The sequence below is a fragment of the Rutidosis leptorrhynchoides genome, chromosome 3, assembly GCF_046630445.1.
Source record: "Rutidosis leptorrhynchoides isolate AG116_Rl617_1_P2 chromosome 3, CSIRO_AGI_Rlap_v1, whole genome shotgun sequence".
NCBI lineage: Eukaryota > Viridiplantae > Streptophyta > Magnoliopsida > Asterales > Asteraceae > Rutidosis > Rutidosis leptorrhynchoides.
The window spans coordinates 300,555,201-300,580,434 of NC_092335.1; the positions used below are offsets into that span (position 1 = coordinate 300,555,201).

The 25,234-nt window shown below is 37.0% G+C and overlaps 1 long non-coding RNA gene across 1 annotated transcript; it reads left to right on the forward strand.

Moving 5' to 3' along the window:
* Positions 1 to 8,158: 8,158 nt before the first annotated feature.
* Positions 8,159 to 9,542, forward strand: LOC139902817 (uncharacterized). The gene is made up of 3 exons (XR_011777714.1): positions 8,159 to 8,224; positions 8,757 to 8,821; positions 9,432 to 9,542. It is a non-coding gene; the product is annotated as an uncharacterized lncRNA (long non-coding RNA).
* The last annotated feature ends 15,692 nt before the right edge of the window (positions 9,543 to 25,234 follow it).

Genomic DNA, 25,234 nt, shown 5'->3' on the forward strand with positions numbered 1-25,234 from the left:
GATGCAAAACAGAAACAGAATCCAGTAGCAGCAGCAAGGGCTTTTTGGGTATCTTGATCACAAACAGAAATAGCAAAAAAATTAGAAGAAACACAGCAACTTAGGACAGTTTCTTGGGCTGTTTAATCACGTGTTTGCAGCAGGAAAACAAGCAAGAATGAGTGCACTTTTGGGTTGTTGAGGGTCATGAATTGCAGCATGAACAGGAGGCTGTAACAGCAAGGAAACAGGCTGCTTTGATGTCGATTACATGAGGCTGGATGTTGTCGAATTGTGGTTGTGATTGGGGAATGTTGTGAGTCGATTTGCAGGAGGTTTTTGAGCTGTGCAGTCGATAAAAGAAGGAGTGAAAAGCTGGAGGAAAGGTCGACTAGTACGCAGCAGATTTGAGGTTTAATTGTGGTGAGAATTATGGAAAAACTTGAGGGTTTTTATAGGGAAACAAATCATGTGCTAGGTTTCCAAATCTAACTCAATTACTTGGTGATCAAGAACTATAATTTGTATTAGACTAGGATTGTGAATTACTTAGGAATCAAGCTACCTTTTTCCTTTATTTTCTCTAATTAGCCGATTTTTATTAATACATATATTTATTTTATTTTTTTATATATTTTCGGTATTTTAGTTTATTTATATGTTTTATATATTTTTTTTATTAAAGTTACATTTATTTGTAATACATTTTATTTATTAATTTACTGATTAGCCCATGTCTTTATAAATTTTTACTTAGTTCTCATTAATTTTTTATTCATATAAATGTCACATTTAATTTATGTCATATTGTTTATATTGTTTATTTAGTATTAGGGTTAGGGTTTAATATTTAATATTAAATGGTATTAGGGTTTAGTATTTAATGTATAGGGTTAGGTTTAGGGTTTTAAATAATATTAAGATTTTAGTATTAATTACACCTTTTATTATATCCGGATAACAACCGTAGTTATAATGTACAAACAAACAATGAACCCTAAGGGCATTTTAGTAAATTCAGATTGGAAATGTGAGGGTTGTTATAGTACCTCCCCGTTAATTTAAACTTCGTCCCGAAGTTTCAGGAAGACTTCTCGGATGCATCAGCGGTTGAGAATAGATGTGGATATTTTCGCTTCATCTGGTCTTCACGTTCCCAGGTATACTCGGGGCCTCTTCGTGAATTCCAATGGATCTTAACAACATGAATAGAGCTTTGTTTCAAACGTTTAACCTCACGATCCAGAACTTCTATAGGTTTTTTGGTGAAGTGCAATTTATCATTAATGCGAAGATCATTCAAGGGAATAACAAGTATGTCATCAACAAGACACTTTTTAAGATTTGAGATGTGAAATGTATGTACTTTAATTAATAGGAAGTGTTGACTAAAATATCCATTCGGTCAACGTTTTGTTAAAGCAAAGTTTACACTTAATTACAGTGGGGATCTACTTGAGTAATAGCTGATATTGTATAAAATTTCAGCCAAAAGAGCGTGAGTGATTAGAACATCTAGTCTTATTTACTTCATCCAAGACTAGTTCTTGAAAATTTCTGATTGACGGTGATTTATAGGATCAACATGTATTCCTTCACTATCAACTACATGCCCAAGAAGTTGTACGATTCGTGGCTAAAATTTATATTTGGAAATACTTGGCATAAGGTTGTTCCTTCTTTAAGAGCTCTAGAATCAATCGAGAATATTGCTCATGCCCTTTCTACCTCTTGGAATAGATTAGAACATCATTGATGGTAACCCGACCTAAGATCAATCTTCAAATAGATACTTGACCCTTGTAGTTGGTTGAACAGGTCCTCAATACGCAGGAGTGGATAACGATTCTTGATGGTTAGCTTGTTGATGTAAGACCCGTTTTTCAGTTACACGTTATTTCGAATGACATTCGAAATACGAGGCATGTAAGTGTATATTTGGATCCCAAATAAATTTGGAGTTGATGTTCTAAAACCTTACCATTGGATAGTAAATCTCATTACGTTTCCAACGATATTTGATTCGTCGAAAACGGAGTTACTGTTTGAAAGTTACGACCAAAACAAGTTCAGTTTCAGACTCAGTTCATTGGGACTCCGTCCAGACTTTGGGACGCCGTCCAACAATGAAGGTCAGGACGCCGTCCAAGCTTTTTGGACGCCGTCCAAAGTGCCTGACAGGCCAGCAGCTGTATTTTAAAGGTTTTAAAAGAGGGTATTTGAGTCTTTTCACTTGGGGGTCGGTTTTGAGCCATTAAAACTGATCCACTCTCATTCTTATCCCCATTTCACCATCTCAAACACTCTCATCAAACCCTAGTGAGAGAGAGAGGTTCTAGCAAGAGAGAGTTGGGGATTTGGAGAACAAGAAGTGTGATTCGGGTCGGGTCTTAAGAGTTAAAGTTGTTCACCTCGTTCAAGGCTACGTGGTGGAAGTGTTGGTAAGCTCTAAATCCGAATTTCTTTGTTAAGATTATTGTTTAAGTTAAAGTTTGTGCTAGTTAGAGTCATAACCCATTTATTGTGAAGTTTGGGGGTTTTTGTGGAAGATTCATGTATGTAAACCCGAATTGGTGACTTAGGGTTTCAATTGATGGAATTGTTAGTTTGGACCTTGCATGTGTTAGTTAAACCTTAGAACACTTGTGTTGACTTGATTTTTGGGTGTAAACCCTAATCTAGGTCAAAATGGGTCGAATGGGTATTTTGGGTCAAGTAAGCTTGATTCGGTGTCAAACTAAGTTATGGGTCAAGACTTGATGAACCAAGTATATAAATGTTTGATTCAAGTGTTAAATGGTATTTTGGAAAGTTAGTCACTAGCCGTTAGTGATTAAAGATGTTTTTGGGACTTATGTGTCTAAATGGGCGGTTTGTGGTGATAGGTGTAAACCCTTGGTTAAGGGTGTTGAAGTCGAATTCTCTCGTAGAGAATGTATGTTGATTGTTTGTATATCTATATGCGTATTATAGGTAAAAGGTTTGCTCGGTTGCTTTTGGAGGCGATTTACGTTTATGACTTGTGCGGGCAATTTTAGGTGAGTGGAATAATTATATGCGTATGTATATAATGTATCTATTTGTTGTAGCGTGAAATGTGTAGTGTCGAGGTGCTAAGATACCATGTTTCACGTGAAGAGTGTAGCATCGAGGTGTTAAGATGCCACTAGGGTGTAGCATCGAGGTGTTAAGATGCCACCTAGGAGTGTAGTGTCGAGGTGTTAAGACACCACTCCGTAAAATAATGAGTGATGCATCGAGGTGTTAAGATGCCACTCGGGGTGATGTGCCGAGGTGTTAAGGTGCCACCCTAGGGGTTAGTGGTGCGAGGTGTTAAGTGCCCTAACGGATGTTACGAACACCGATGGCGTTTTCTCGAGCGCCGTTCCCTTGTACTATTGGTTAACCATGGTTATTTGTGTTGTAGCGTAAGCATATTATATTTGTTCATATTATATATGCTTTTGTTATGCTAGCTTGATTATTGGAGGTTATAGCTTGTAATTGTGATGATAAGCTAATTGTGTTGCTAGCATGTATGCGGTATGTGAGTAAGTGTTTGCAGGTAGGTATATTATATATGTATGTGTATAATTATTGCATTCACTAAGCCTCGGCTTACCCCTCTCGTTGTTTACCTTTTTACAGGTATTGTGTTATTGATGCTAGCTAGTTGTTAGACTAGACGTGCAGGAGCGGTTGGGCTTGATGGGGTAGCTTTCGGATAATTGGACGCGGATGAGGGTTTTGGTAGTCCCCGGGATTATGCTCTTGGTATCGGGTTGGGTTGTAGAGTTCTAATCCGTCTAAAGAGATAAATGGGTCAAAACTGCTACTTTATTTGTAAAATGGGTCATTGTGAGCCCGGGGTTGTAAAACTTGTTTTTATGGTAGCAATATCTTAGTTTTACTTAATATGTCATATTGTGAAAATGGTTTCGTTGAAAAGTTTCGGGGAGCGAGTTTTTCGATCGAGTGTAAACAAAAACTGATCAGTACTTTTTAGTTCATTGGGACGCCGTCCCAAATCCTTGGACGCCGTCCCAGTTGTAAAGGCTGGACGCCGTCCCGATTTCTGGACGCCGTCCAGATGGGCAGTCACAGAAATTTTTTTTTGTGTCGTGTTTTTTGTAAATCAATGTTGGGTTGTTACAAGTGGTATCAGAGCATAGTCTAAGGGAATTAGGTGACCTTGGAATAGGTGCCTAGTCTTAGACTTATTGGCCGTTGTGCGTTATTTGCGGGACTTGTAGGATTATGGGTCGGATTGAGATTTGTTAGTGCCTTAGAGTAGGTGACTAACTAGGACTTGTTTTTGTCCAAAGTGTGATGATGTGGGGCCTTATTTCGCGTGTGAATTAGTGCCTTAGATAGCTAGTGCCTAATGTAAGTAGGCGAACTTGGACGTTGTTTTAGTGATAGTCACCTAGGCTGTAGGATGACGTGTTATTGCGGTGTACTTATGTATATTTATTATTATGTTGTATATAGGTGTATATATACAGGTATCTTTTGTGCGGTATCCTAGGGATGAATCTATTGGGGAGATTCAAATGTTTGGCGGTTTTGAGTGATCAAGTTCACGGTAAGGACTTTGGTCATTCGGGTACTAGGAGTTATCGCGTGTTATTTTGTGTGAATGTTGCGTCAGTCTGGGTAAAGTACTTTGCGTGACCATGTGGAAATGGTAAGGTAAGCATTTGTAATAGTGACCGATCACCATTATTACGAAAGTGTATCTTGACATCAAGCATGACATGACGAGTACCGAACGGAGGAAACGTGGCATGGTTGGGGTAGATTCGGGATAAATGAGGAATCTTTATTGGTTCCTAAGTGATAGTTGTCTCGGGTGATGTGCTTGTAGTCGCATTGGGTTCGTTGCGAGTCGTCAAGTGTTACGATGGATTCGGTTAGTTAAGTGAGTGAGCCAACTCACAAGTTTGGTGCGTGCTTAGCCACCCTAAGTAGTGGGTGCATTATTGAGATTGTAATTGGTTTTAGTTACCCATCGTAACTAGGATGACCGATTTACGCTTGCGTGTGTGCGACGAGGACTTGAATTCCGTAATAGAATGCGACAAGTCTAATGATTGTAGTTTTGAGTTACACTCGGTAGAGTGTGTGGTTAGAGAATCGTGTTAGGATTCTTGTTGTGAGTCGCCTTGGAATTGGCGAATCGAGGAGTCTTCGGGTCGTTAAACTCATGGGAGTGGGACCTGTGTAATGTTGATTGTGTTAGTGTGTTGTAGATTATAGGGCAACATTCCTAATGGAATATCCCTTGTAATAGTGGTTTTATCGAGATGTAGAAGGGTGTAAGACTTGGTATCCCCGAGCATCTCCTTGTGTTAGATGAAGGGCCTCATTAGGCTATATCGTTTGGCCTTGTGGAAATTGCGGGTAGCGTGTGATCGCTAGGAACTTTCGATAAGACAATAAACCTTAAGGTTGTCGGGTAGGTATGACTTCGGGTCATTATTATAGAGAGATGGGTGACATCGGGTGTATGGAACCTAAAGATCGATTTTCTAAAATTCATTTGATTGTGGTGGGAGTCTGCATGACACTACGTCAGGTGCCTTTTTATACCTGCTAGTGTAATGTTCAACTCCGGTAGTGGTGTGATCACTTTGTGCTTAGGGTTCCCGTGAGATACCCTTGGAAGCATCGGAGATTATAATAGTGATCGACGGGTGATAGTAATACGACGGTTGCAAAAGTCGAAGTTTAAGAGCATTGTGATGAATACTTCTTATGAAGTGACGGGTGAGCAAATCTTGTTGCTCTTAAGTGATAGATGGGTAAAGATGACCGGTGAGCCGATGACGGACTCAATGGTCGGTTAGTCCGAAGGGTTTTGATGAAGTGTTGATATTGTGGTAGACGCAATTATGGTGTCAGGATTGGTCCCTCTTCTCCATGAGAGTGAGCAATTGTTGATAACGATTCGTCAAGTGGAAGGTCGGGTGATCTCGACTGAGAATCACGACTAAGTAAGCGGCGTGACATATGCCTAGGCTTAGAGGCATATGTAAGACTTTGGTGGAGTTTGCTTTTTGAACGATTAAGGTAGTTAGTTGTGAATTGTGGTATGAAGGTGCGATTTCATCGCGTGTACGATGTCTCAAGTGATTGTGCATGTCGGCTCTGAGAGCTTAAAGTGAAGTTGCGGTGAATTGATGTTTATGACCAACGGTGACAATGGTCAGGTGTGACGTGGAATTTCAATTCTGCGGGATGTTATCATCTTGGCGGTGAGAATAGGGAGATAAATCCTAAGTGGGGGAGTTTTTACTGCCGCCCGAGGAAAACTCCAGTGGTGTTATGTATAGTGAAATGTCAGAGCGTACCGTGCTAAGCCTCGATAGGTATTCGGAGTTCCTAACGAGGAAGAGTGACGGGTTGCTAATGTCGACTCGAGATCGTGCTTTACGATTGTGAGTTACAACTTTGGAATATTATGCGTGAAGATTGTGATGATGGGATCGAAGGAAGTGTAAGACTTCCTATGTAAGGTGGTCGTATAGTACCAATGTGCGGTATGAGACCAAATGTGAAGTTTGAGATTCCGGAGTGAGAGGATGAAGTGTCGTTGCGAGTGCTCCCATAGTGAAAAATCTGGGTTGTCATGAAACCCGGACAGTATAATTGAATGAGAACGAGTTCGATATCGTGGCGAATATCGTATTTTCCCTGTCGGGAAACGCAATCGTGAAGATTGCCAGTGGATTATTCCACTTTATGGACGAATGTGAGGCGGAGAGTGTCGATTTTGACTGTCTCATATCGAGACACGCATATGTTGTTTGTTTGCGAGAGTGTGCTCCCTAGTGATGCGACTGTTAGTTGCATTGAAATGTTGAGACCATCCTTAACGGACGGTCTAGGTAGGAAAGTTCACCCGGCGTGGTGAATATTTTTGTAGATCGTGTGGCGAATTGCGGAATTTTGTGATGATAATTCGCCTTGACGGGATTCTAGTATATGATTAGTCTCCATGCTAGTACTAGGAAGCCGTCTGGTGTGGTTGTGTCGTAGGGTTTAGAGGAGGAACCCTCGTCGAGTGTTGATGTTTTGCTCAGCACATGGTGTATTATTGTTGTCCTGGATTAATCCAGTGACGGATTGGTCGTGTGCAGATTGACTGATTGAGTGATATGGTTACGGACGTAGCTGGTGGCGAGTTGTAGCCGAGAGAACTTGAAGGTATATGTAGTGATTTTCGTATTTTCCTATATGGAAACTCTGGACATTGAGTGTGTGAGTTATCGTTTGTTGCGGTAGTGCACGCTAGTGATTATTAGCGTGTGGTTAGATCTTCTGATTTGTAGAAGATGTTATGGATGTCGGGCTTGGTTGTGTTTCGTAAGATCGTGAGGCATGATGACGATGTTTGTCGGTAAATTGTTCTACTCTTAGGACGATTATGAAGTGTATGGTATGAGTTTGGATACTCGGCGTAGGAGCAACGGTTACGGTTGTTTCGACTCGTGGGTTGATTACCCAATATTGTTGTATTATGATGCATTAGTGCACGAAGCGAGAGTGCGGATGCAAGTACTACTTGTGTGACTCCGCATTGGAAGCGGAGATGTTCGAGGGAGAACTGCTTAACTTCTATTATAGGTGCGGATCACGAGGACGTGATCCAATTTAAGTGGGGGAGAGTTGTAAGACCCGTTTTTCAGTTACACGTTATTTCGAATGACATTCGAAATACGAGGCATGTAAGTGTATATTTGGAACCCAAATAAATTTGGAGTTGATGTTCTAAAACCTTACCATTGGATAGTAAATCTCATTACGTTTCCAACGATATTTGATTCGTCGAAAACGGAGTTACGGTTTGAAAGTTACGACCAAAACAAGTTCAGTTTCAGACTCAGTTCATTGGGACTCCGTCCAGACTTTGGGACGCCGTCCAACAATGAAGGTCAGGACGCCGTCCAAGCTTTTTGGACGCCGTCCAAAGTGCCTGACAGGCCAGCAACTGTATTTTAAAGGTTTTAAAAGAGGGTATTTGAGTCTTTTCACTTGGGGGTCGGTTTTGAGCCATTAAAACTGATCCACTCTTATTCTTATCCCCATTTCACCATCTCAAACACTCTCATCAAACCCTAGTGAGAGAGAGAGGTTCTAGCAAGAGAGAGTTGGGGATTTGGAGAAGAAGAAGTGTGATTCGGGTCGGGTCTCAAGAGTTAAAGTTGTTCACCTCGTTCACGGCTACGTGGTGGTAGTGTTGGTAAGCTCTAAATCCGAATTTCTTTGTTAAGATTATTGTTTGAGTTAAAGTTTGTGCTAGTTAGAGTTATAACCCATTTATTGTGAAGTTTGGGGGTTTTTGGGGAAGATTCATGTATGTAAACCCGAATTGTTGACTTAGAGTTTCAATTAATGGAATTGTTAGTTTGGACCTTGTATGTGTTAGTTAAACCTTAGAACACTTGTGTTGACTTGATTTTTGGGTGTAAACCCTAATCTAGGTCAAAATGGGTCGAATGGGTATTTTGGGTCAAGTAAGCTTGATTCGGTGTCAAACTAAGTTATGGGTCAAGATTTGATGAACCAAGTATATAAATGTTTGATTCAAGTGTTAAATGGTATTTTGGAAAGTTAGTCACTTGCCGTTAGTGATTAAAGATGTTTTTGGGACTTATGTGTCTAAATGGGCGGTTTGTGGTGATAGGTGTAAACCCTTGGTTAAGGGTGTTGAAGTCGAATTTTCTCGTAGAGAATGTATGTTGATTGTTTGTATATCTATATGAGTATTATAGGTAAAAAGTTTGCTCGGTTGCTTTTGGAGGCGATTTACGTTTATGACTTGTGCGGGCAATTTGAGGTGAGTGGAATAATTATATGCGTATGTATATAATGTATCTATTTGTTGTAGCGTGAAATGTGTAGTGTCGAGGTGCTAAGACACCATGTTTCACGTGAAGAGTGTAGCATCGAGGTGTTAAGATGCCACTCGGGTGTAGCATCGAGGTGTTAAGATGCCACCTAGGAGTGTAGTGTCGAGGTGTTAAGACACCACTCCGTAAAATAATGAGTGATGCATCGAGGTGTTAAGATACCACTCGGGGTGATGTGCCGAGGTGTTAAGGTGCCACCCTAGGGGTTAGTGGTGCGAGGTGTTAAGTACCCTAACGGATGTTACGAACACCGATGGCGTTTTCGCGAGCGCCGTTCCCTTGTACTATTGGTTAACCATGGTTATTTGTGTTGTAGCGTAAGCATATTATATTTGTTCATATTATATATGCTTTTGTTATGCTAGCTTGATTATTGGAGGTTATAGCTTGTAATTGTGATGATAAGCTAATTGTGTTGCTAGCATGTATGCGGTATGTGAGTAAGTGTTTGCAGGTAGGTATATTATATATGTATGTGTATAATTATTGCATTCACTATGCCTCGGCTTACCCCTCTCGTTGTTTACCTTTTTACAGGTATTGTGTTATTGATGCTAGCTAGTTGTTAGACTAGACGTGCAGGAGCGGTTGGGCTTGATGGGGTAGCTTTCGGATAATTGGACGCGGATGGGGGTTTTGGTAGTCCCCGGGATTATGCTCTTGGTATCGGGTTGGGTTGTAGAGTTCTAATCCGTCTAAAGAGATAAATGGGTCGAAACTGCTACTTTATTTGTAAAACGGGTCATTGTGAGCCCGGGGTTGTAAAACTTGTTTTTATGGTGGCAATATCTTAGTTTTACTTAATATGTCATATTGTGAAAATGGTTTCGTTGAAAAGTGTCGGGGAGCGAGTTTTTCGCTCGCGTGTAAACAAAAACTGATCAGTACTTTTTAGTTCATTGGGACACCGTTCCAAATCCTTGGACGCCGTCCCAGTTGTAAAGGCTGGACGCCGTCCCGATTTCTGGACGCCGTCCAGATGGGCAGTCACAGAAATTTTTTTTGTGTCATGTTTTTGGTAAATCAATGTTGGGTTGTTACAATTGAGTTCTCGGTAATCAATAAACATCCTCACAATACCATCTTTCTTCTTAATAAAAAGAACGGGTGATCCCCACAGAGGCAAGCTAGGATGAATGAAACCTTTCTCCAAAACTTCTTGGAGTTGATTGGGTAATTCCTTCATTTCGGATGGAGCTAAGCAGTATGGTACACCTAGGCAATAGGTGCAGCACTAGGCGTGGATAATTTACAAGTGAAGGATAATATAATATCTAGGGTTGATATTTTTAGTTGACAATATAGAGATAAGGAGTAGGTAACGGCACACAATGGTCCTAAGGTTGATCAGATCTTATTTCCATCATGATCCATTAGGATTTCTGCATGACTTATCATGATATAACTACGTTGATTAAGCGTCATCATATTATACTAAATTATACTTTTATCACTCCATAAGGTTACTACTATGTCATTTAGTCAATATTCATCATCTTCGAGGTGAATGATTCAATGGAATATGAAAGAAAAGGAAATAACATCATTCATTCATTTGAAAGAAAATAACTAGAGTATTACAGAAACTTAACGAAATCTTCCAAGATATAGAAATACTAAATGGTAACATAAAGAACACTGTGAAAATGAGAAATTTAAATGACTCTAGTGGTTTCCAAAAAACTCTTCATTGTGCCTCTTCATTATTCCTCTTATCCGAACATTTATTTTTGAAATGCCCTACTCCTTCGCAGTTATAGCAAGTTTGAACGGTTGCATTTGCCTTTATGGCTGGAGTTTTGGTTGAGGGAATAATAACTCTACAATTCTTGGCTACGTGACCCACCTTCTTACACCTGGTGCACTTAGCCTTACACCATCCTTCATGATGTCTCTCACATCTTTTGCAATAAGGACGGTTTCCCTTATAAAGCTTGTTAAATTTTCTTTTAGAATTTTCTTGCTCCATGTATTCCCTCTTCCTTTTTGCGCCTTCTTTCTCCTTATGTTTGTCGATGAAATAGCTTGCCATGCAAGTGGCTTCTTGTATGGTGCTTGGGTTCGTCAAAGTAACATCTCTCCGGACTTCATCAGGTAATCCATTGATGTAGCATTGGATTCCTAGATACTCAGGAGTAGTCAGGAGAGCAAATTCTTGAAATCGATTGGTGTAGCTCATGAGATCAGCGTTCACCATTTCTATATTACTAAGCCCAGGTCTTTCAGTACTCTTGTATGTAGGGGGCGGGTAGCTCATAAAACTTTGATGAGAATAAATAGTCAAAAGGTTTCGCGGTGTGCCATTGTTGCCATTGACTTACGCGGCAGCCAATAATTGTTGAAATTGTGCGGGAGTCAAAGTAACATTTGGAAGAGCGTTAGTACCATGAGTTGATTGAGCCATTGATCTTCAATACACGAAACAGTATTAATCAAAGAGTTATGATGCTAGTAAATTTATAAATTTGCTAAATAAATGCGTAAGATTCATTCAACGGGTAAAAGGATAAATAGGGGAAACAACGAGATGTATTAAAACACTTGAATTTCATTAAACATCCCAAAGATAACTAACATCTTTTATTACACACGATACGAAACTAAAGTAAACACGAAACGAAACAAAGATAGTAGGTTTAGGCAAAGCCTGTACAATGAATGAAAAACACTAATACGGAAGTGGAAAAGAAATCCTAAGATCTAATTCTTCTTAGGAGATGGGGGTCGGGTCTTGAAATGCTCCCACAGAAGATCCTTGAGAAACTGCACCTCCTTCTCTAGTTCCTCAATCCTTTAATCTTGAAGCTCAATTTCTCTATCATTCCTCTTAGTAGTCTTTCTGAAGATGGTATACACATCATATGAGTATGTTGACAATTCCTCTTGTTGATCTTCAAGCGTACTAAATTGACCATTAAGAAGTTCCTTTAACTTACCAAACTCTGCCTTCACTTCATGTAAATCACTCTTTACCTTAGCATGTTCAACAGAGTTCGTGCAAAGCACGAGAACAATGGTAAGACGGGGTTCTTTAGATGAACTTGAACTCTCGGTTTTTGTTGTTTCGGGTTCATTCTTTTTAAAGAAGGAGGTAAGGAAACAGAGGGCTCGGACTTGGATTCTTCCTCAGGTTCTTCCTCGTAAGGATCCTCCTCCACTTCTTCTTCAATCATCTCTTCCACAAACTCTTCCTCCTCGTCATCCCCATCATAGTTAGCATTAGTGTGGGATTCTTCCATAAGAGGGGAGTGTGGTGGAGTAGCAGGTATATAATATGGGTGAGTTGGTGATAATGGCGGGGAAACGGGTCCATAAGCCAGTGTGCGGACAGATCTTTCAGAGTCGGATCCCTCGGAGTCAAAAATGATGATCGGGTTAAGGCGAGACATCCTAAATGAAAAGAATGAGAGATGATTAGGTAGGTTCTAAGGATGACGCTAAAGCACGAATAAAATGTAAGGGGAAAAAGAACTAGAAACTAAAACAGGAAAGGTTATAGACCTATAGATTGCTAAGGCACCTAACTAACACATAAAACACACATAAAATGCAATCCTGGTTCTCTATAACAACCTGGCTCTGATACCACTCTGTATTACAGATTGGGGAACAATCCCACTCAGTTCCATTCGGGTGACCACTGAGCGTACCTCAGACACTGATTTTACGGCCCGCCTCTCGGCAATTGACAGCCAACCGATATTGGCTCGCGAGGGGTAAGAGACAGTGCTTCGTCACAGGTTACACTGTGAGAACTGAGACACCCGTCCTAATCCATAAGCACGAATACAATAACATATGATTACATCGCGAGGTATTTGACCTCTCTATGATATTTTTTTGCAAACATTGCATTCGTTTTTAAAAGACAACCTTTCATTTCATCGAAAGTTGACAGGTATGCATACCATTTCATAATATATCCAAACTATAGATGACTTAATCTGTCATTTACTTAATAATGATCTTTATCGAACTCAACGACTCGAATGCAACGTCTTTCGAAATATGCCATGAATGACTCCAAGTAATATCTTTAAAATGAGCTATTGCACAACAGAAGATTTCTTTAATACTTTAGAATAAACATGCTTTAAAGTGTCAACCAAAAGGTTGGTGAGTTCATTAGTTTATCATAATCGATCATTTTCATAATTTTAATAGACCACAAGATTTTTCATTTCCATAAATATACATATCATATTAGACATTTCGCAAACTGTATAGAGATAAAAAATCATTCATATGGTGAACACCCGGTAACCGACCTTAACAAGATGCATATAGAATATCCCTATCATTCTGGGACTCCCTTCGAACATGATAAATTCGAAGTACTAAAGCATCCGGTACTTTGGATGGGGCTTGTTGGGCCAAATAGATCTATCTTTAGGATTCGCGTCAATTAGGGTGTCTGTTCCCTAATTCTTAGATTACCCGACTAAAAAGGGGCATATTCATTTTAATAATCCATCCATAGAATGTAGTTTCAATTACTTGTGTCTATTTTGTAAAACGGTTATAAAAGCATCGCATGTATTCTCAGTCCCAAAAATATATATTGCAAAATCATTTAAAAAGGGAGCAAATGAAACTCACTATACTGTATTTTGTAGTAAAAATACATATGACGATATTGAACAATGCAGGGTTCGCCTCGGATTCACAAACCTATATCAAGTTTATATATATATATATTAACACCTCTAATTGTAATCGAACAGATTTATATATTAGATTTATATATTATAAATGTTATCTTAGTAGATTAGGTGTTTCATTAGCAACTTAATTATATATATATATATATATATATATATATATATATATATATATATACATATATATATATATATATATACATATATATATATATATACATATATACATATATATATATATATATACATATATATATATATATACATATATACATATATATATATATATACATATATATATATATATATATATACATATATATATATATATATATATATATATATATATATATATATATATATATATATATATATATATATATATATATATATATATATATATATATATATATATATATATATATATATATATATTCTATCTACTTTAAATATAGTTTTGTTAAGTATATTTTTATATGACTAATTTTTTTTATAGTCATATTGATAATAATATTAATACTATTATTGATAATAGTAAAATAGTTATAATGATAATAATAATAATACTAGTAGTAAAAATAATAACAATAATAATAATAATGATAGTAATAATAGTAATAATAATAATAAAAATGTAAATTTTAATAAGGAAAAAAATAATAACTTTACTAATAATGTTAAATTTTGATAAAAAAAAATGATAGGTTTAATAAAAATGATATCTTTGATAATTTTAGTTATAATGATACTTTTAATAGAAATGATAATAATAATAATAATAATTTTAATAATAATAATAAAAATGATAATTTTTGTAAAAATGATAATAAAGATAATAGTTTTTTTACTAATACTCATAATACTTATTTTAATGATAATAATGTAAACTATGTTAACGATAATAATAAAAATGATGATATTAATATCAATAATTAATATAATAATAATAATAATAATAATAATAATAATAATAATAATAATAATTATAATAATAATAGAAGTGATTACAACCTTAAAAGCTTTTCCTAAAAAAATGTCCCTGACAGGTCTCGAACCCGTTACCTCTCGCTAACCTGACACGTGTATCCCATGAATTTCGGACATTCTACGCCTATAAATAGACCCACTGGGTCACCACATTTGACATCATATTCTGATCTGAACTTCAGTCAGAGAGAAGTACACTTTCTCTCTCACACAGTTCTTTCTCACTCTAAAACAACATTTGCCGCTTAGCAGCAGTGCGCTATACGGATAATTACAGATTGATCCACAGATTGATTGAGGCCACCCCACAAATCTTACATCTGTGTTCCGGGTCTGCAGAGATTATTTCTCGAGGGTAAACAACAATCAACAGTATACGCTACACGCTGAGCAGCTAGTTTTCTGTACTAGTACCTTACAACCGCTATACGGAAAATCGTACTAACAGATGGCGCCACCCGTCTCAAAGACCACCAAAACCACCAAGAGCACGAACGCAACTAAAACAACCTCATCGAAAACAACACTTGAGCCAATCGATGAAAACCTCATTGAAAATATACTAGTTGATCAGTTAACTCTCGAAGAGACTTCCATTGAAGAAGAAGATCATTTGAACACTGACACAGCAGATGGTCAAGTTCATGAAACCATACTACAATTAAGAAAACCATTGATGGGAGGTTCCAGCACAGGAATGTGGAAGGCCAGGTGAGGAACACATAATGTCTCTTTCAAGAAGACTTCTGATGTGAACGCTAGGCATAACAGCAAAGGAAAGTCCATTTCCAAGTCACAATTGTCCAAGCTATTCAATCAGTTGAATGCTCTAGTTGATGATACGGACAATCAACACAGTGATGAAGGTTTTTTGGACGATGATTGGAATTTTGAAGAAGAAGGTGAATAGTTCTTTATGACTGAAGAAATGGCAAGCAAGTTACTGGATGGAATTTTAACTAAAACAGAGCCATCACGATTTAAACAAAAGTTAGCACAACCAACCATCCGTGCAACAGCTGTGGACAATTTGTTTGCTTTGATTACTGGTGATGAACCTATCAAACCACCAGTAATGGCAGAATCAACACAGTGTTTTATTCCTCGAATTGCAGATTATCCATTACCAAAAAATTTGGGAATTCCATCAATCGGTGTTTATGATGGTACAACAGATCCAGAGGATTTTTTGACTACGTTTGAAGGTGTTATGAGGTTACAGCATTAGGAATATGAAACTGCGTGCCATGTGTTTCCAATGGTACTGCAAAAAATGGCACGCGAGTGGTTTGCTAGTTTGCCACCAAGGAGTATTACCAGTTTTCTTGATTTGAGGGCAAAGTTCGTGATGCAGTATCAGAGTTTGAGAAGCTGCACGGTATCACATCTTGATGAACATGAGATAACAATGCGTCAGAATGAATCATTGAGTGATTTCATGAAGCGTTATACCATTGAATGTCAGAAAATACCAGACATACCAGAGTCTCAGCTTGTTTCAGGATTTATATTTTGTCTCGATCAGCGATGTTTTGGACGATAAATTCATGCTTTACGTTATGATATTCCAAAAACATTGCATCAAGCGATGGGTATTGCTCAGAAGCATTTACGAGCAGGTGAAATGGGATATCCAAGAGTGGATAATTATCAGAGAAATTTTAGGCGGCAAGGCGGAGAGCGGAACAGGAATGACAATTATCAGAGGTAACAGGGCTATGGCAATAACTACCAGCAACAGCAGATCGTTTGGAGAGGAAATAATCATCCAAATGACAATTATCACCATCGAAAGCCATTAGACAGGCATGCACTTATTATGGCATTAACCAAAACTCCAAAAGAAATCTTGTTCACCGAGCCAATTAAGGAATCATTTCATCCTCCACCACCGATGGAAGAGTGTCAGGGACCACAGAGTGATAAGTGGTGTGACTTCCATGAGGCATATGGACATGAAACAGATAATTGCAAGTCTTTAATGAGAGAGATCATTGGAAAGATCAAGGCTGGCGAGCTGAATCATCTTTTGCCAGGAAAAAAGTATCGACGAAATGATCCAAACAAACGTTTTGCTTGGCAGCGAAAAGTGCGTCACGGTGGACGACGGGACTTTAACAGAAGGGAAGAACGGAATGATGAAAGGGATCCAACTCTAGAAATGCACATCAAGGTCATATGGAATGAAGAGCAGGAAAATGAAGCAGACGGAGAACGCAGAACGGAGAGCTGGATGTATGCTCCAATCATATTTCATACCATTCCAAATTGGCGCCTATCAAAAGAGCCTATGTTCATTTCAGCTGTAATAGCAAACAGAAACATCACTCGCATTTATACTGACACATGTATTGAAGCAGATATTTTGTATTTACATTGTTTTAAGGATATCCGTTCAGCGTGAAGGATCGGCTACGCTACACGAACTTAAAGATTGCTGGTATCACGGGTGAATCAATAAGAGCAGTTGGTAAAGTGAAACTGGATGTCACACTAGGAACACACCCTTTGGTTCGTACAGAAATTGTGGACTTTACAGTTCTTGATGGCAGATCACGGTTCAGTGCATTGTTCGTTAGGCGGACCCTTCGCAAATTCGGAGCAATTACCTCTACACCGCATGCAGAATTGCGGTTCCCAACACCAAACGGTGTAACAGTGATACACTCCAAAAATGTTGGACCACCAAGGGAGAGATCAGTTGTTCATGAAGCTCCAGGGAATTTTGTCGGGGGGGGGGGGGGAATCATCAAGGTAGTTGTTCAATAGAAATGATGTGAACGGGTACTTCAAACCACCTAAAATGTGGCAACATTGAAAGCAGGACGCAATACGGTACACGGACGACAGTATAACATCATGAATCTCGTAGAACAGTTTTTATCACATTTTTAATTTTCATCAGTTCAGGCAACAACACAATACACTTTTTGTAATTTTCTAATTGAGACTTGATCACCCCATGCGAAGATATTACACAAAAATGTTGTATGTGTGAGAGTATTATCAATAAAATTTTAAATTTTTCTTACGCACAACATTACGCGTTCGAATGTATAGCATGGCATTCATTCCTACCCACATAAGGAAAGGCATTTTTATGCCCCCGATGGTAGAAGCTCTTGTGTCAACATTATAGACACAAGGGATCGGCTAGCATAAAGTATTTACTTTACTAGAGGGCACCGAGGCAAAACTAACGATCTCATAATGTCATGACATACAGAATGGTTTATCACAATGGCATAAATCCATTTATAACTTGTAAACAGAAAACATTAAATACAAGTGTATTTTGTAAGCCGCACAAAACTGAAGCGCAACACGCTAAACGGAACATCGCTAGTTCCATAAACAGAATTTTCTCCAACACATTTACCAAATATTACAACATATAGACAGTATACCAACATTATGATTCATTTTTATCCTATTTCAGAAGTTATTGAAAGACTTCTCGATATTTCTTCATAAAATAATTCAGCTAAAGCAAAACGGAGAACGGATACATTGTTTACGCAGCAATCATAGAATTATACATGATTTGCTCAATACAAACCAGATATACAATTTTTAACCTAAATATACAATGACATTTAGGTAGCAGTATACTTTAGATCCATAAAAGAGAATTCTATGATGATGCATTACGGATAACGAATGACGGATAACAGTTCAATACATAATCAAACATCAGTTTAAGATAAACATAATTTCATATGACATGATATATGAAATTCACATACGTATAGCAGCAATATCATAAAAGCAACAGAGCATGCTAGCATTAAGCATAACAATAGTATATACACATAAATTATCAGCATCAAGTTAATACATATTGTTATTACAGAGAAAATATGTTCTTAAATAGGCACATCCAAAATATCCTTCATTGACACTTCCTCTTTAGCACAAACCTCATTTATGGAATAAATTTTCATGGATGTTACTTCAGTAATGGCCAACTGCAGCTTGGCATCAGTATCTAGTTTCATATGTTTTAAAATAGCATCTGGTAAAGGGTCAGGCTTCACAGGCAGGGCATTCAAAATTTCCTCCATTGCATCTGCAAGATCACATTCTGTAGATGCCACTAAATACCTGTTGAAAGTTTCACCCACAAGTTTAGAACCCAACACCTTATGCACAAGATCAGGGATACTAGCTTTTAAATCAGTAAAGTTTTTCTTAACATCAGCAGCAGCAACAATCTTCTCCTCCAACAATTGATTCTTCTTATCAAGCAACTTCTTCAACTCTTCATTTTCCTTCACCAGCTTATCCTTCTCTTCCATGCATTTTTCTTTTTCTACTCTCTCTGCAACACATTTTGTTTCCACTACTTCCAACAGCTTATCCTTTTTCTCTACAGTCTCCATTGAAGTTTTCAATTTCATGTTGATATCCTTTAAATCAAGCTCTAGCTTATTCACTCTAGTAGCATTGTGCACATCATTGGAAATGATAGTCTCATGAGCTTTCTGCATTTTAAGGTCATGAATCATATGTTGATTTAGGAGCACCAACGCCACAGCAGTAGACTGATAACTTTGTTTAAAGGTCATGGTGGATAGAGAGGAAGATAAATCAGCAACAATGTTTGCCTATATTAAATACAATGGACAAGATAAGAATTCAATTAACAATAAAGTGATGATTGATAAATCATAAAGTATAAAAAAAGAGTTACCTTCAAAAACTCAGCAAAATCATCAGATTTGTTATTGGGATCATCAAGAAAGGCTTGTAGTCCGCTTAATGGAATGGATGGTAGTTGAGTGGAAGCAGAGGATTGTGTTGTATCAGTCCCTTTCGAAGTATCCAGAGTTCTAAATGGAGGAGTCTCAAAAGAATCAACATCATCAGTTTCTTCATTATCATCATCAGTTTTATCGTCAACATCAACAGTCTTATTGCTCTCAGGATCCTTCCAAGAAGAAGTATCAACCAAATCATCTTGACGAATCAATCCTATAAAATGAAAAAGCAGATAAATATACAATAGAGCTTTAACATCAAATTATTAATCAACTTATGCAGACACAGTGAAGATATATACTTCTCTTTTTTGGTTTGTCAGCAGTTTCATCTATTGGACGTTTCCCCTCATGCTTTGAACCTTTACCAGCCTTCTTGACGCTGGGCGGATTAGGGGTGACTTCAACAATTTCAACATCATGAGATGGTTGAACAGAACCACCATCTCCACCCTCAATAGATCGCTCTGGGCTTTTAAGTTGCTGTTCAAAAGCAGCATCTTGGGCTTTCTCCGCCTCAATTTCAGCAGGGGTTTTGGGCCGTTCAGACATAATTAAAGGATCAAGATTGGTCTTCTTAAAAGTTCTGTAAACCTGCATTACTTCTCCAGCAATTAGATAATATGCACACAAACAGAGAAACATATAAGAACATACACAATTCAGAACAACATAACAAATAATAGAATATATCAACAAAGGTGCCTACCACGGCCTTCCCAGTGCAGTACCGGTATATATCCAGAACGCCAGTTGTTACTCATTCTACAGAGAACCAGTATGGCTTCATAATCATCATATGACCGTTGTGGAACCTTGAATGTCTTCAATGTATCAAGAATAAAACTTTCATCCTCAGATAATGTGGTGGATTTGCTAACTCCTATGGTAGTTTTTCTCCAACCACGAACACATGCCCAGGCATCATGAACAACCCTTTCATTAACAAAGAAATAGAGATCTTTCCAGTTCTTTAAAGAACTTTCTTTCACCCCAGTAAATGCCTTGTTCGGCTTACAATCAAATGTATACCAGCATTTGCTAACTAATATAGTTCTAAATAATTCATGAAAAATATTTACATTGGGATTTTCTCCTACCGAATTACAGTACATTTCAAAAAGAATAATTTTTTGTAAACCTATTGGATGAACTTGACTAATACCTGTCCTATAGTAGGCAAGAATTTGTTGAAGAAAGGAAGAAAGAGGAATACGAAGATTTCCTACAGTTAATTGCAATTTATAGAGGGTAATCATCTTTTTCGGAGGTTTATTGGCTCTATCGCTATGCAAAGGCATAATAGGATTCAACAACCTAAGATATCTGTGCTTCTCACATAACTATTCTATGTCGGCTTCGGTGATACTAGAAGGGATGGTGCTGACGTCATGATTATCTCTCTGAGAAGACGTGCTGCTGGATTCGGCCATGGTAGTACGAAAAATGAAAATTCAAACAGAAGAAAAGATGAACAATCACTGACCTTGTACTTCACGGATTGCTAAATTGAATAAATTGCAAGATATCTTCACAGCAAATAAACAGTTTTCGGAAAAGGAAAAAGGTAAAGGGTCGGACTATTTATAGTCCAGCAAATGAATAATAAAGGAATGAGATTGAGACACGTGTATGGGACAGATCAATAGAGCAAACAATTTAAACTTTGAAAATAAATTAAAAAGATTTTGGGGGCAAATTCATGATTGATAAAATGACGTCAGAGTAGAAAATCAGACGGCTACAGCAGTTTTGTGTCTTCGAGGAAAAAGGCATCTTTTATTTTTAGTTTAATGACTTTATTTTTTACAAACATAAAGACATTAAATTGGGGGGACTTAATGGTGTATCCTAGCAGATACACGCATAAAAACATCAGTTTCATACAAAAAACTCGAACAAAGAGCACAGAAAATAACAAAATCTAGCGGTGTTCAGTATTTGCCGTCCAGCGTTAATCAGGCCGCCCATCGTCAAGCGTAATCCCTGCAGGCAGCTTCTATGCATATACCCTTTAACTCAGCGCGTGAACGGCACGCAGCCACGTCAGCACACGCCACCGACATTCCGGATACTTCACGTAACAGAACCATTCAGTGATTGACACGTGTATCCCGTGAATTTTGGACATTCTAAGCCTATAAATAGACCCCCTGGGTCACAACATTTGACATCATATTCTGAGCTGAACTTCAGTCAGAGAGAAGTACACTTTCTCTCTCACACAGATCTTTCTCACTATAAAATAACATTTGCCGCTTAGCAGCAGTGCACTATACAGATCATTACAGATTGATCCACAGATTGATTGAGGCCACCCCACAGATCTTACCTCTGTGTTTCAGGTCTGCAGAGATTATTTCTCGAGGGCAAACAACAATCAACAGTATACGCCACACGCTGAGCAGCTAGTTTTCTGTACTAGTACCTTACAGCCACTATACGGAAAATCGTACTAACAATAGTGATTTAAAAAGTGAAAACATTGTGTTCCAAATTAATCATTTACATACTCACAGATATAAATACTATAACTTTTGTGATCGCCCCGTCAAAACACTTAACGGCTCCGTCACTTGGTCCCACAGCTTGATCGAACTTAAATGAATTTAACAAACGACATTGCATTCTTTTATTTCAAAAGTTCCCCAAAAAGGAAAGCATACCAAAATATGTAGTTAAAAGTAACCCAACATATTAATAATCCAAAGTTGACACAAAACATTGTCAACAGCCCACAAGTATTAATTATTCAAAAACCGAATGCAAGCCAAAGTTTCAAAAATTGTTTCATAAAAATCTGCCCAAATGCATGTAGACTCTTCTAAACACAGCGGAAGCATCACATAAACTCAAGTACATGTGAAAACATGCGAGTAAACTGTCAACACAAAGGTTGAGTGAATTATGGGTTTAAATAATTGAATAAACTTTAGACCACAAGATTTAAAAATGTTAGAAAACATTAAACATTATTCCATTATCAATGAGCCACCTAGTAACCACTTAATCCTTTATTTACCCTTGCCAATCACCATAAAAATATACACTGGACAGTGTATCTACAACAAAATATGAAGTACTAAACATTCCGATTATAAATTGCTAGCGCGACTAGCTCGAAATGGGGTTGTCAAACCCGATAGATCTATCCGTAGGATTCGCGTTCACCGGTATAAACCAATGATTACAGTTACCAGACTAGGGAATATTTTTGTCAAACTCACAATGAATAATTTAAATTTAATTGTCACTTGTGTCTAAACGTGAAATAAAATGCACGTAATCACATCCCAAAAATATACTTTGAAAAGTATGTAAAAATGGGACTATAACTCACCTTAATAGTAATGAAGTAACCAACACAATTAAGCGAACAGCAAATGCAGTACAGTGATCAGGAAAGATCACAACGCCGACCTATAAATAAAGCAGGTCGATATAAATAACTAACTTAGGTCAAGTCTTAGTATGATAGCTATTGTACATGTTATAAGTAGACATAGAACAGTACTCAATATGCATTGGTTTGATCGGAACTGCTTACGGACACACACTTTCTATTTTTAGAAAGTTTCTATTTTTAGCAGGTTTCTATTTTTGGAAAGTTTCTATTTTTAGCAGGTTTCCATTTTTGGAAAGTTTCTATTTTTGGAAAGTTTCTATTTTTGGAAAGTTTCTATTTTTGGAAAGTTTCTATTTTTGGAAAGTTTATAAGTTAGGAAAGTTTCCTTAATTAGAAAGTCAACATAAGTCAACTGAAAGTCAAAGTCAACCGAAAGTCAACTCAAAAGTCAACCTTGGTAAAATATGGTCAACGTAAATTTTAAAAGTGTAAGTTATAATAATAATATAAGTTATAACGTTTATTAAAGTTAAATATGTCTAATTATGTCATAACATAAGTTTAATTAAATTAAAATGAATTATTAAAGTTAATATACGTTTAAATAATATAATTAATATAACATAAGTATTTAGTTAATTAATTAAATATTAGTCATAATATAAATATTATTAATTAATAATAAATTTTAAATCATATCATAAGTATTATTAATTAATAATGAATTATTAATCATATCATAAGTTTCTAATTATAACTATTAAATCATAAGTATTTAATAATTAAATTATAATTAAATAATAATTAAGCCTTATAATAATTAAATAATTAATTAATCCTTATTATAAGTCTTATTATAATAATCTCATAATATAAGTTTAATACTTATCATAAGTATTTTTCCATTAATAATGAAGTATTATTAATCATATGTTTAATTAAAATGTTAATTAAATCATAAATATATTAATTAAATGATATAATAAATATATATCATAAGTTGTAAATAATAATAATTACTTTTTATCATAAGTAATTAAATGATAATTAAATCCATTATTTATATCATAAGTTTCATAATTAGTCAAAAGTTTTAAATCAAAAGTTCATCGGGTCGTATCCTGAGCCCCGGGTGTCGGTTTTCGGCGAGCCTTACATATATCTCCGCCTATCAAACCACCCGACACTTTGGTATACTCAAGAACACACCATGAACAGTCCACAAGTCGTGATGTACAGCCATTACACTACTTGGAACTTCAATTCACTCAAAAACTTGTTTTAGACGTAACGGGTGATTCGTGGCTCGGATTGAGATGACCCGAACATGAAAGTTCGTCCCACCATCAGTACTAACACACTAACACACCCTAAAGTCACCAATTATGGTCACAAAGTCGGACCAAACCTGGTTCATATCAAAATCACATTTCAATCTTAACAAAATACCACTTTGATCATATCTAGGGCTCCGGAAATCGAAACGACATGAATCCGGAGTCTAAAATTAATGTCTTGATGAGAGGAACTCATTTATATACTTTATTTGATGATCAACATCAGTTACAATATCAAAAACACACAAAAAAGCTGCTGTCCCAATTTTATCAAACCGAAAAATATGCAATCGAGCAATTTTACGCATACAATCAACATTACAACAACTAATAATCATCATACTAGTAATATAAACATAAAATACAGAAAAATAAATAAAAATTAAAAGTTATAGGGTTAGGGTTTATACCCTAATCAAGGAAACAATTAGTATAATCGCGTAGAGAACGGAACGAGGAATCCGATTGTATGAACGATCTCTAGATCCAAGCTTGAAAAATTGATGAAGATGATGTTGTTTGGTGGTGTTGGTCGTTTCCCAAAAAGAGAAGGAAGGGAGGAAGGAGAGCAAAAGTGGTAATTAGGTTTAGATTAAAATTGTGTAATGTGTAAATGAGATGAAAAAAAAAATGGGGAGTATACTCCCTCCCCTTATGGTCGGCCGAATGGGGGGTCATGGGGTGGGCCCCATGGCCCAATCTTGGTAAACGTGTAATTGCTTGTGGCCCGAAAGCCCGAACGAATCCCGAAACGCGAAAACGCACTTAAGCGATTAAAAATCCGGAGAGATAACAAACGCGCGACGAAAAATAAATATAAATACTATATATAATTATATGATCTTAAAATATCATATTTAAAATAATTAGGATTTAAATATCCCAAAAACGCGACCGTTGGTTTGAAAACCGAAAAGATTCGCCGGACAGAAATACGCGATACGTAGGAACGTATAATTTAAAATACGAATACAAATATTCACATAACACTTAATAATTAATATATTATTATTAATATAATAATATAGGCCATAGAAATGACATAGCACGAATACCAGTTAACGGTCGTTAAATAATTAACGATAAAAGATAACGAAAAAAGTAGGGTCGAGACAGTACCTTCCCGTTACGGAAATTTCGTCCCGAAATTTAAGCAGGTGCAGGGGTTGACTCAGCATCTGGGAACAAATGCGGATACTTCTGCTTCATCTGATCTTCATGCTCCCAAGTGAACTCGGGACCACGTCTG